Source organism: Mus caroli, chromosome 5, assembly GCF_900094665.2.
Source record: "Mus caroli chromosome 5, CAROLI_EIJ_v1.1, whole genome shotgun sequence".
Classification (NCBI taxonomy): Eukaryota; Metazoa; Chordata; class Mammalia; order Rodentia; family Muridae; genus Mus; species Mus caroli.
The window spans coordinates 142,800,426-142,814,039 of NC_034574.1; positions in this window are offsets into that span (position 1 = coordinate 142,800,426).

Sequence of the window (13,614 nt, forward strand, 5' to 3'; positions counted from 1 at the left end):
TGTGGCCACATTGAATGCATCTCCCTTTTCTGCTTTTTACTCTTCATTTGGCTCTTTTTTGCTGACTTATTAATTAAATCTGGCTTTTGGGGGGCACAGGTTAAGAATGGTAACTGTGGGCTACCTATGAACGTACTCGAATATATTTGGATCATATAACCATGTGGACATGTTAAATCCATGTCATAAAATCTAGGTTGGAGAACTTGAAGCCACCAGATGGTCATAGGGTGCAGCACCCTGGCCTGAATGCCATAGAGAGGAGGGTATTTAACACTATAAGACCCTACTGGTATTTTATCTGCCCATAGAGTGTGCCATCAAGGGACACATGGGTAGAGAACACTCAGCTGTTCCAAGGACTTTACCTGAGCTCAGTGACCATTGCATTAGTTGAATTGCATCCATCCATCCATCCATCCATCCATCCATCCATCCATCCATCCATTTCACCCATCCACCCATCCACCTACCCTCCCACCCATCTACCTACCACCTGTCCATCCATCCATCTACCCATCCACCCACCCATCCACCCATCTACCCATCTACCTTCCCATCCACCTACTCACCCACCCACCCATCCACACATCCATTCATTTACCCATCAACCCACTTGTCCATCCATCCATCCATCCATCCATCTACCCACCCACCTGTCCATCCATCCACCCACCCACCCACCTTTCCACCTACCCGTCTGGTCTGTCGTCTACCCATTTATCCATCCATCCATCCACCCATCCATCCACCCACCTTTCCATCCACTTACCCACCCACCCATCTGCCCATCTATCTATTTACCCGTCAACCCACTTGTCCATCCATCCATCCATCCATCCATCCATCCATCCATCCAAACCCAGTCTTTCTCCTCACCTCTAGCTTCACTCAAGCTGGAAACCTGGCCCAATCCCCAAAAGCTTCCAGCCTGCCTCTAGGTCTCACTATGTAGCCCTGGCTGTCCTGGAACCCATTGGTAGGCCAGGTTGGCTTAGAATTCAGAGATCCACCCCACTCTTCCTCCTGAGTGCTAGGATTAAGGAAGTATACTGCCAGGATAGGCCTGAATTTGCTAATATCTAAACACCTGTATTTGCCCAGGTTAAGTGTATGAAAATTCAATGTTAGCATCCAGCTGTGCCTCTGCCTCTAGTGAGACCTCTTTGAACTTGGCAACTGCTGTTGTGGCCTCCTCAACATTTACAGGTTCTGCATCTACATCTATGCATATGAACATATATAAAAATACCTCCTGTGTGATGTGTAATGTGTGATCTGAGCGTTAACACTGAAGATCAGAATAAAAGAACTCATGTTTGCCAACAGCCAGCTATCAAGGGAAACGGGAACTGCTTGGTAAACTGATACAGCTTGTGAACGTATTGTTATTCAATACGTTCTGACATCGGGGAGAGACACAAGCATGTTTGTCTGTTTTTGCCGAGTAGACTTACAGCAGGGGCAGAGTATTCGGCAGGGCCAATGTACTCTGGAGGTCTCCACTACAGCCATGATGGCAGATGGTAATACCATTCCTGTAGAAAACAGCTTCCTCAGAAGAAAGGGACTAACAGCCAGGCAGTTCACACAGGAATGCCAGAGTGGTTTGTCGGGGATTAGACCTCAGCACAATCTCACCTATCGCTCTGAAATGATGTGCTTACCTGACATTTGAAGGTTTGAAGCTTTGTATGCCATGTTGCATCTTGCCACCTGCAGGAAAAGGTTGGTGAGAGGGACAGCTAGGAACAAGTCAGCTTGACCATGGGGCTGGGAAGGGGCGGAGCTGCACATCTGCATTTGTGTGTGTGTGTGTGTGTGTGTGTGTGTGTGTTTCTCTCACAGTTCCAGGTTGGGTAAGTCAAGTTACCTTCCTTAGATTGGGGAGTGGGAAAAAAAAAGCTGGAGCCTCCACTGTTCACTTCTGCTGGAAGATGAGGGTTCCTCTGCTCTGAACCTGGGAGCCCACCTTAAGAGTATACGGATGTGGGCTGGAGAGATGGCTCAGCAGTTAAGAGCACTGACCGCTCTTCCAGAGGTCCTGAGTTCAATTCCCAGCAACCACATGGTGGCTCACAACCATCTGTCATGACATCTGATGCCCTCTTCTGATGTGTCTGAAGACAGCTACAGTGTACTCACATACATAAAATAAATAAATAATTCTTTAAAAAAAATGTGGATGTCATGTTAGCATCCAGCTGCTGCACAGGCCACAGAATCTGCCTCAGCCCTTCTCCTCTCATAGGAACATTGACTGTGAATCTCTAGCTAACACGCTCCCAGGTGCCAGGAGTTGACATCCAAATGGGTACTAATGGCCACAAACCCTGCTTCACACCAGCCTGCCTGCTTCCTGTCTGGGGAATCAGAGAGCCTGGCTGTGGGCTTATGCTGCGAAGCCACACCCATCCTCAGAAAAGGAAGAAATTCCCACTTGTGCCCCGTGATCCCTCACTTCCTCCCTTCAGAGCTCCTGCCATGTTGTCATCTGCCTGTGGCAGCAATAATAACTCTTCTAGTAAATGGATCACCCTCCGTATTGGCAATTTCCTCTGTTGCTGTGATAGAACATCATGACCAAGGCAACTTAGAGAAGAGAGGGTTTATTTTGGCTTACAGTGTCAGAGGGTGAGAGTCCATGGCGCCAGGTGGGAAGCGGACCTGGCAGAACTCTCATCTTAAGCCGCAAGCATGAAGAAGTAGGTGAGGGTTCAAGTTCTTAACCCCCCCCCCCCAGTGACATACTTCCTCCAGCACCTTCTAAATGTCTCCAAACAGTGCCACCAACTGGAGGGAACGTTCAAACTGAACTGAATGCTCCCTGAGCCTTCTCCTTCCTCTTCTGGGTGGTTGTGAAGTTGATCTCCCTCCAGTAGAATCAGATACAGTCTCTACATGAGTTAGGGATAAAAGACGGAGGCCATCTTGGCTGTGTAAGCTTGGTAGTACCAATTTAGGTAACCGCTTTATTATAAAAAGAAAGTTACTTTTATATTGCTCATGTATTCCTCTGTGTGGTTCCGAGAGTGTTATCTTCCCATAGTGCCATTCGTATCACAAGCACCGTCATTACTGCCAGCAGCAGCAGCAGCAGCAGCAGCAGCAGCAGCAGCAGCAGCGTTTGCCTGGCGTCTTCCCAGCAATCAGAAGTAGGGATTAGGAATAGAATCCCCACACCCCTGTGGTGGTTTGAATATGCTTGGCCCAGGAGTGCTGCTATTAGGAGATGTGGCCCTGTTGGAGGAAGCGAGTCACTGTGAGGGTGGGCTTTGAGACCCTCCTCCTGGCCACATGGGAGACAGTTTTCTCCTGGTTCCCTCCTTTGGAGTAAGGTGTAGAACTTTCAGCTCCTTCTCCGGCACCCCGTCTGCCTGCACGCTGCCATGCTTCCCACCTTGAAGATAATTAATGGACTGAACCTCTGAACCTATAAGCCAGTTCCAATTAAATGCTGTCTTTTATAAGAGTTGGCGTTGGTCAGGGTGTCACTTTACAGCAATGGAAACCCTAACTAAGACACCTCCTCCCCACCCCATTTGGATTCCACCAGGAATCTGGCAGACATCTTGGGATTTGTACTTGGTAGCTTGACATGCACAGCCCCCAAAAGGCATGCAGTTTAGACAGGACAGCTTCAGATTTCTGTTCTCGCAGTCTCCACTAGGACTGGCTGAGTAGGGAGTACTATAAGGAGCTTGGGGGTGACCCCTCATATGAATTCCAATATAGTGGCTTCCTCTGAGGCAAGTGGCATGATTGACTAACTATAAAGGAAGAGAGAGTGAGAGAGAGAAAGAGAGAGAGAGCCAATTGATAAAACAACAAAAAACTTGCATGTTGCTTTTAACTCATCTTTAATCACAAGTCTCCCATTGCTATATTAACAAAAGCTGGCACCGGTCTTCTGTAGGTGGTGAAGAGCCACAAGAAGCTTGAAACGAACTGCAGCACTGAAGAGGAACCGAGGACATTGGCCTTAGAGTGACTCAAAGCTGACAAAACTTGAAGGGAAGCCGACAGCCATCACTGCTTTTAGTGATTCTCTCCTGGCCCAGAGCTATGGCTCACCAGCAAAGCAGACAGCAGTAAAGATGGCCAGCAGGAAGATACCTTCCTCTCTTAGACCTGTCCTGAGTCTGAGGCTACCCCAGCAAGGTTTTAGCTGGCTGCCAGACTATCCTAACTAATATTAAGGTTAAATACTTCCTCCTATATTGATCTGAAAGGAAGATGTTGCTGGGTTTGTGCTCAAGATCCACATTACCCGGAGAAGAAAGCAACATTGTGTTCCTTCACACACGGAAGAAGCAGGGGCTCTGAGCACCGGGCTCTTTCTCTTTCTCTTTCCTGATTTTTCCCACCTTGTCCTCCACAGAGTGTCGTTTAGTTGTCTCTGTGAGGACCTTGAGTTTCTATTTGTCCCTCTTTTCATATCCTCTTGGCAGCTGCTGGCATCTCCCTGTTGCTTGGCATGTTGCTCTTTAGCTCACTGACTCCCTCCCGTTCCCTTCCGAGGTTATTTTTAAACTTTTCTTACCAGCAAGGCTAGGGACCTGCAGAGCAGACTCTTTGCCCCCCTGTGGACAGCGGATTTGGGTAGAATGATGAGCAAAGGGAAGGCTCTGCCACAGGAGGGTCCTGTGTGGCCGCAAAAGCTGCTTTGACCTAAAACCACTCAGGATGAGTCCAGAAAGGGCAGGGACAGAGACACCTGCCGGCTGCTGGTGGGAACAAGAGCACCAGGTGTACCGTCTCTCCCTCCCCACCTCCCCTCCATCTAACTGAGGTGCCATTTTGGGCCTCTGTGTGTCAAAAACTTAAGTATGTCTGGTTCAAACACCTGACTTCATGGCTGCGAGTTTCTAAAGCTTTCCCAAGTTGCCTGTACATACCAGAGAGTTTAACTCTCCTGGCCCTTCAGTCTCCCCTTGGAATAAGCATATATGGTCTCATTTTCACCCAACCGAATTTGTCCCAAATCTTAGTCTTTTGGGTAGTTTTTATCACCCAAAAGAACCAGAAGCCCGAAGAAAGTGCCTAGTCAACCAGTACCACTCCCTCTGAAGGCTTGAGAACCCAGTGGGCTGAGAATCCCAGGTTCCACTTGCTTTCAGTTCACCGCTCTCATCTTCTAATTAGCCAGGGCTTACGGTCAGCCACTTTCACAGAAACCCGACTCCCCAATCTTAGGCAAACAGGGCATTTATTTTTAGAGATGTTGTTTACGCATTTTAAATGCACAGTTCAGAGAATTTTGGCAAATACAATCTGGCTATTTAAAACCATCCCAGGTACAAAATAGATGGCCCATTGGTTAAAGAACACTTACTGCTCTTGCCAAGGACCTGGGTTCAGTTCCTAGCACCTACATAATGGCTCATAACTACCTGTAACTCCAGTTCCAGGAGATCTGATGTCCCCTTCTGGCATCTGTAGGCACTGCATGTATATGGTGTGGATAGGTATGTTCAGGCACATATACAAGATAAACATGTGTGTGTGTATGTGTGTGTATCTCCACACCACTACATACGTGAGGTATGAATGCATATTTTGAGATACACTTACAGTACACACACACACACACACACATTACATGAAAGTAGAAGCTGAACTTTCAGAAGAAGAAAGGTTCAGAGTGGGGCAAGACAATGGCTATGATCAAAATACATTACAAGCACATAGGAAACGTTCACAGGATTAACAAAAGATGTGAAAACCCCTCAAACACACAAAAGCACGTGCTTTTATACCAGAACATTATTCATTGTCCAAAATTAAAATTTAATTGAGTCTCCTATATTTTACTGGACAACTCTATTTACAACACTGAAAGCAATTTCTTTTTCAGAATACTGATAGCGTTTGAAAATTTTGAATCCTTGAATAATACCCACCTCCTTAAAACCTTCAATAAATCAATGTCAAAGCCAGAGACGACATGTTGACAGATATTGGGTCCCAGGGATGCCTGTGAGCTCAGCATACGGTTCTGGGTCCAGCCTTTTATTGCTTAATGACAGAGTGAAGGATGCACAGGTTGACTGACTGGTCTGGGAATCTTCCCGTGTCTTCCAGCAAGTGTTTGCGCAAGTTTTCTAGATGAGCGATTATGTCATTTTTTTTGCGTGCAGGATTTGTCAACCCATGTACCCTGCTTGCTGTGGCCACTTGTCTTTCTTCAGCGGTATCCTGTCTCTGTTCCTGGAAGCTCTGTTGATAGGTGACAGTAAGCAGGTGAGAGCACGGCAGGCTTCAACCAGAAACTTTTCATTTCGGTGTGATGGATTGAAACACACGTGTCTTCCACTGGGAGGGGGCATCAGAAGGAGGCGTTCTGAGCCAGGCGATTTATCTGAGCTCTTTATTGTTCTTATAGCGGCATACGACAGAGGATCGATTCACATAGAGAATGGAAGTCTAGTGTCAAGGTGTCAGCAGGGCAGGACTGTGCTCTCTCTCTGAGAGCTCTGAGAGGAAGCCTTCATGCCTTCCTCTCAGCTTCTGGTGTTGCTAGTGACTTGTAGACAGAAAGCTCCCGTCTTTGACTCCTTCATTACATGCTGTGCCCTGCCCACCTCCCACCACCCCAGTGTGTCTATTGCAGGGTCTTATGGGAATGTTGCTCGTATTGGATGAAGGCTCTCTGTCTTGTAGTTTAATTTATTTGCTTTTTAGGTATATGGATGTTTTGCTTGTATATATGCCTATGTTTCATCATGCCTGTGTATCATCATGGATGTGCCTGGTTCCCACAGAGGTGGACAAGGCACTAGATCCCACAGAGCTGCAGTTATCAAGCAGATGCTGGGAACCAAACCCAGGCACTCCACAAGAGCAGCTCTTATCCATCCAGCTGTCTCCGTGGTTGCATTAGTCATCTTCTGAGCCCCGGTATGATGAATTGTATCAGCAACGACCTTGATCACAAGTAATGTGTACTCTCAAGTTCCCTGTCAAATTTTGGAGACAAAATTGAACTGATACCAGCCCATGAGCTAGGCTTGTGTTACGACTGTAAGGAGCTAGGACCCACAGACAACAGAGCATGTGTTAGGTTTGTAAGGAGCGGGGATCAAGATAGCAGGAATTTTTTTTTTTCTTTTTTGAACCGTCTTTAAGTATGGTGATCAGACAAAATGAGTTCCTTGTCATTCTGCTGCTGGTTTCCCTCCAGCTGTGGCTATGTCAGCCCCCCAGAACTTCCTCTCACTCTGTTTCTCCAGCAGATGTCTGGCAACAGGAGAGGCTACGTGTGCCTCTGAGCGGAGTCTGAGAGGATTCCCAAGATGCAGGAAGGACGGGACATCTGGAGATGGGGCATTATCAGTGGTGGAGGGGGAAGGGACTAGGATCCTAGGCCCCAGGGACTTGAGGGAGGGGACTGTGGTAGGAGAAGCTGAGCGAGTGGCACAGGCATTGAGAAAGAGGAAGTGTCAACACAGCGCACTGTCCTACAGACCCAACAACAGGGCTTCCTCCCGCATGGTACACGGAAGTGAGGCCACAACCGCGACGAAGGCCCTGGCTCTGCAGGGAGATAAGGGTGCTTACCCCCACCATGGGGAGCAGGGAGGGGAAGGCTGGGGAGAGACAGTACAGTCAGACACGGGCAGGCAATGGTGCTCTCATCTGCACGCAGAACAGGCAGGTGGTAGAGCTCCCGCACAGGTCAGGCTGTGGGAGCAGAGGGTTCCCGGTATGGAGTAGTTCTGTAGTCCCTCCTTTCAACCTCACCCTCACCACCACCATCTCACCCCACCCAACCCCCCCCATCCCCCCCCCCACCATCCCCACCCCCACCATCACCATCACCACCCAACCCCCATCAGCACCACCACCATCATCACTTGTTTTTCTTCTTTCTCTCCCTCCTCCGCACCTCTCCCTCTCCCTTCTCTCCCTGCTCCTCCCTATCCTCCTCCTTTTTCATTAGTTCTCTGAGAATTCCACTCACTGCCTTTCAATCACATCCACCCCTCCCCCACTCTCCCCAGACCCCCACCCCCTGCCCTCCTCACTCCTCACTTTGTGTCCTTCCCTCCATCAAGACCAATTTGCGATGCCCAAAATTTCTTGGATGTGTGGCCTTCCACTGGAGTGTAGTTGATTTATTCTAGGCTACATCTCCCTGTTTTTGAGACAGAGTCTTGCTATAGTCCAGGCCTCCAGCTCATGATTGTCCTGTCTGCTGGGCATGCTGGAATTGTAAGCATGTGCCACCATGCCTAACTGGAAAGTTCTGAACTGAGGGCATCTTATACTGATGATGCGATGAGTGAATGCATGTGTGTATATAGATGTTATGAGTGTGTCTGTTCTGCATGTGGGAACTGTGTGTATACATATTCTACTATGTCTCTTACACAATCCAAGGCCACATACAATGGCTCTAAGAGCAGCCGCTCCCAGCATCAGATTTTGGCAGCCAGAACGCTAGCAAACCAGTTTCCAACTTTATCTCTTTCTGAGCCAGGTTCCTGAATTCTGGGGTCAGACTCCTAGTAAACAGCTGACCGATTCCTCTCTGTCTTGAAGGAAGTAACAGATCTCACTGAGCACCCCCCCCCCCGATGTAAGTGGAGCTTGGCTTGAAGACCTTTGTAAGACTCAAGGGTTAAAATGGATATAAAGTGCTCCGTGTACAGTAAGTGCATGGATGTTAGCGATGGCCGTCAGTGCAGTGATGTCATTCTAGGATGCCAGCTTCACTGCATGCCTTGTGTGGTCTCAGCATCCTCCTTTGTAAAGCAGGGTCAATAACAGCCTCACACAGGGTTGTTGTTAATAGTAAAGAAAACTGTGTAAGATTGACTGCACTCAGCTGAATTTCATGTTCCCATGTGCTTAGGCTTTAAGCCTTTTAATTTTATTTTGCTTAAGCTTTTAACGAACCCATGCAGTTCCCTTGCTCTTTCTTTTCAGGTACATTTCTTAGTGTTACAGTCCGTTTGCATTTGGATTTTATTTTTACTCACGGATATGCGCGTGCGGCATGGGCACGTGAACGCCGGTGCTCTTGGGAGGCTGGAGACAGCTCATCTCCCTGGAGCTAGGTGGTTGTGAAACACCCGCTATGGGTGCTGGGAACTGAGCTCAGGTCCTCTGCCAGGGGCTGTATGCACTCTTAACTGCCAGGCCATCTCTCTAGCCCCTGCATGGTTGCTTGCTCTTATTTCTCCTTTCTTGCTCATCATTGGTATGGAACTCCAGTTTGCGCCAGCCCTTTACACAATAATGAGGCTCTTTGTGGACTCCCAAGAGTCAAATACTGTTTAGTGAGTCCTATATTTGAATAGATTTTGAAAGCACATTTCGATTCCCAGCACTTAAATGTTGCTCCACAGCTGTCACTAACTCTAGCTCCAGGGGACCGGATGCCGTCTTGCCATCTTTTGAACCTCACAGGCACTGAGGCTTGTGCGCTGCCATGCAACGGGTGCTGGGAATTAAACCTGGGTCCTCTGGAAGAACAGACAAACCATTCAGGCAAAACATTCGAACACAAAATAAAGTGAATAAGTATAATTTTAAAATCACACACAAGAAAAGGAAGCTCGGGGCTGTCTTCTGCACAGCTCATTTTGAATGACAGATCGTTCACTTGTTCTGGATCAGACAAAGTTCTCAGCCTGTGAGTCATGACCCCTGTGTGTGTGTGTGTGTGTGTGTGTGTGTGTGTGAAACGATCCTTTCACAGGGTCATACCAGATCTCCTGCATATCAGATATTTACATTACAATTCATAACAGTAGGAAAACTACAGTTATGAAGTAGCAATGAAAATAATTTTACAGTTGGGGGGAGGGGTTACCACAACACAAGTAACTGCATTAAAAGAGTCACAGCATCATGATGGCAGGCTGAGAACCACCGCTCTAGAAAGACCAGAGATGTGACGGATAAGTTTGAGACAGCTGAGATGATGGCTAAGGGTCTCTGCTCTAGACAGGGTCTCGGTATAAAGGTCTGGCTGCTATTCATGATGTAAGCCAGACTGGCCTCAAACTTGCAGTAATTCTCCTGCCTCTGCTTCCTGAGTGCTGAGTATATCACCTCTCCTCGTGTTTGAAAATACTTTTAGTGTATATGGTTGCATTTGGGATTGTGACTGGCATTTCTTTTCAATTCTACAGTGTCAAGCACTGCTGGGTTCTGTATTTCATACACACCCCACCCTCCCTGATACCTAGTATACATCTCAGGAGTTCTTAACAAGCTTCGGGTACAATAAAGCCATGTTACCTCTCAAGATATGTGAGAGCATCTTCTTTTTTTCTAAAGCAGTAAACACATAAGTGTCTCAGGAGATACACTTTAAATAGACGACACAACACCTAGGAATAATCAACAAAATACAATTACAGGCGTAAAACAATGTGAATGTTCCATATTGAAAGCATGGAAACCTCATGTTTAATGCAGTGTTAAAAGTTGACAATTAAGTATGTAGGATCCGGGAAGTTCAAGTAAATTATTACAGTGCTATGAATTTAGCCACATCCTGAATTAGTTATGAAATGTATTAACACCACAAATGGTAACATCTTTAGCTAGCTTATTCAGAAAGAAAATAGGAACAAGAAATGCTTGAATACTATATGTATTCTATTTATGTGGTCAAGCTTTTTTTTTTTTTTTTAAAGATTCATTTCTTTCTTTTTTTCCTGTGTCTCAGTGTTTTGTATGTGTGTATGTATGTATGTGTATGTATGTATGTATGTGTATGTATGTATGTATGTGTGTGTGTATGTATGTATGTTTGTATGAGCACCATGTTTGTGCAGAACCTGAGGAAGCCAGAAGAGGGTGTAATGTTCCCTGCAACTGAAGGTACAGAGAATTGTGAGCTGCCATGTGGGTGCTGGGAATTAAACCTGGGTCCTCTGGAAGAACAGCATTGCTCTTAGGAAGCCTGTGGGTGGGGCTTCGTGTGGGTGGGGCTTCGTGTGGGTGGGGCTTCGTGTGGGTGGGGCTTCGTGTGGGTGGGGCTTCGTGTGGGTGGGGCTTCCAGGGGAGCTCTTTGGAAGGGTAAGTTCCTTTTCTTTTTCTTCTTTTTTTTTTTTAAAGATTTATTTATTTATTATATGTAAGTACACTGTAGCTGTCTTCAGACAGTCCAGAAGAGGGTCTCCTTACGGATGGTTGTGAGCCACCATGTGGTTGCTGGGAGTTGAACTCTGGACCTTTGGAAGAGCAGTCGGGTGCTCTTACCCACTGAGCCATCTCACCAGCCCTCCTTTTCTTTTTCTATTTCCTAAAAATGCAACAGAGGATGAACACTCTAGAAACCATCTAAGTCAATGGGGTTGAGGTTAACATGGAAGGGTCATTTATGATGGAAGAACAGGAAGAGAAAAAGCTCTTGGGTCATCGATGACCTTGGAATGGCTGTACTAAGGGGGAGGAGGGCTTGAGTGGGGAGGGAGAGAGGAGGTGAAGACACAGTGACACACTGTCTAGAGCGGCAGTCCAGGAAGTTCCCTTAGTCTTTTAGGGACATCCATTCAGATTTAAACAAACAAACACATCCTGATCCTTGGATACACCTCAGAAATGAATTTCAGGATGTGCCGGTATGAAAGCAAAGTTAGATTTTGTTAAAAGTCACTTTAAATATAGATTTTTAAGCATGAGTGCTAAGTGAAGGGGAGGAATGAGTGGCAGAGTAAGACACACCTAAGATCGTGGGTGTGGGCTTCTAAGACACACTTGTTAGGTGAATGAGCCTGCCTGGATCACAATGGACAAGTGAAGTGAGCAGAGCTCCGTTGTAAAAAGTTTGTAGCCTGGCGTGCGAGACGCTCAGAAAATACCTAGGAGAAATCTTGACTCAAAAGCATATATATTCAGGGTCTGAGTCTGTTCTAGCCTGCTTTTCTGTTGCTGTGACAAAGACCTTGGCCAAAAAGCCTTGGGAAAGGTGTCAACACAAATGTACACATGTGCCTATACCATGGACGAGTGCACACATGTGCCTGCACCACACATGCACCCATACCACACACACTAAGACACACACTTACCCATGCACCATGAGTGTACTCACTCACGCACATATGCGCCTGCACCACCCAAGCACCCACGTACACATCTGCACATTCACATGCCCAGACACACCCACACACTCACTCACCCATGCATGCACATGTGCCTGCCACAGGCGTGCACCCACCCACCCACACAGACATGCACACACACAGCCACATGCACACACCCACACAAACACACAGCCTCCACCTCAAATGGAATAAGAGTATATACTTGAGCCAAATTTGAGTGACCATGGCCTTGGAACCTATACTTAGCTTTCCTGAAATACAACATTCCAATGTGGAAGCCGCTTTGTGTCGTTCTTATAGGAACAGAACGCAGGAAGTTATAAATCAAAGCATTTTTAAAATATGTGGGTGGAACCATTATGTGGACAGTAACAGAGACAGAGGGATCTCAGTTCGCGGCCTCCGATGCAGCCAGCAGCAGCATTTTTAGCCCTTCTGTTGGTGAAGAGGGTTTCGCTAAGTCAATATATTCCAAAGGGTTTTTTAAAAAGCTGTTAGGAGGGCAAGGAATAGCTTTTGGCCTAAAGAATAAATTGTACTTAGGTGCTCAGGTCAGCAAGATTCCAAACTCTCCATGGTCACTGAAGTTTTTATCAGTCAGTCAGATCAATGTGCACCTTGAATTCCAGTCTGCAGAGGACAAAGGTTTATTTCTGCTTATGCTTGATGGTGAGGCAAGGCAGGAACTCAGGAAACCCAATTTGAGGGTTTGTAGTTTAACAAATGTGTGTATTTGGGCTGGAGAGATGGCTCAGCGGTTAAGAGCACTGACTGCTCTGCCTGAGGTCCCGAGTTCAATTCCCAGTAACCACATGGTGGCTCACAACCATCTGTAATGGGATCTGGTGCTGTCTTCTGGTGTGTCTGAAGACAGTTACATTATACTTACATATAATAATAAATAAATCTTTAAAAAAAACCCAAATGTGTATATTCATGTGATCATCATCAAAATAAAAATGTTGAACATTTCTATTCCCAAAAGATTCTGTGCTACCCATGCCCAGTGACATCACCCTCACCTCCAGAGAGCCAAAGATGATCATTCTTATCTTCTTTAGAGCTTCCAGCACATGGAACCACACAGCACTGTCTTCTTTGGATCAGCATAATGGCTTTGTGGTTTGATTCATCTACACTGTGAGAGCTGCTAGTCTTCTCTTCTCTGTTTTATTACTGAACAGCCCCACTGTAAGGCTATACCACAATTGGTTCACTTATTCATTTGCTCGCAGATATTTGAGTTGTTCTCGGTTTGGGTTATTTTGAATAAAGCTGCCGCGAACACAGTATGGGTCTTTGTATGGACACGGGGTGGATTTGTATCATAAAAATTCTTAGGCCTGCTTGTTTATGAAAATTTTCAGGAATCCAGTAGTCCCCAGCCATTGCAAATGAGCCCTGCCAAGGTAAAGGAGGGGCTTTTACAGCTAGTTCCTCTTACCACAGAGGAAAAGACTGAGTTCCTAGATCTGAGGGGCAGCATGAGAGACAGACAGACAGACAGAGACACAGAGAGAGACAGAGACACAGAGAGAGACAGAGA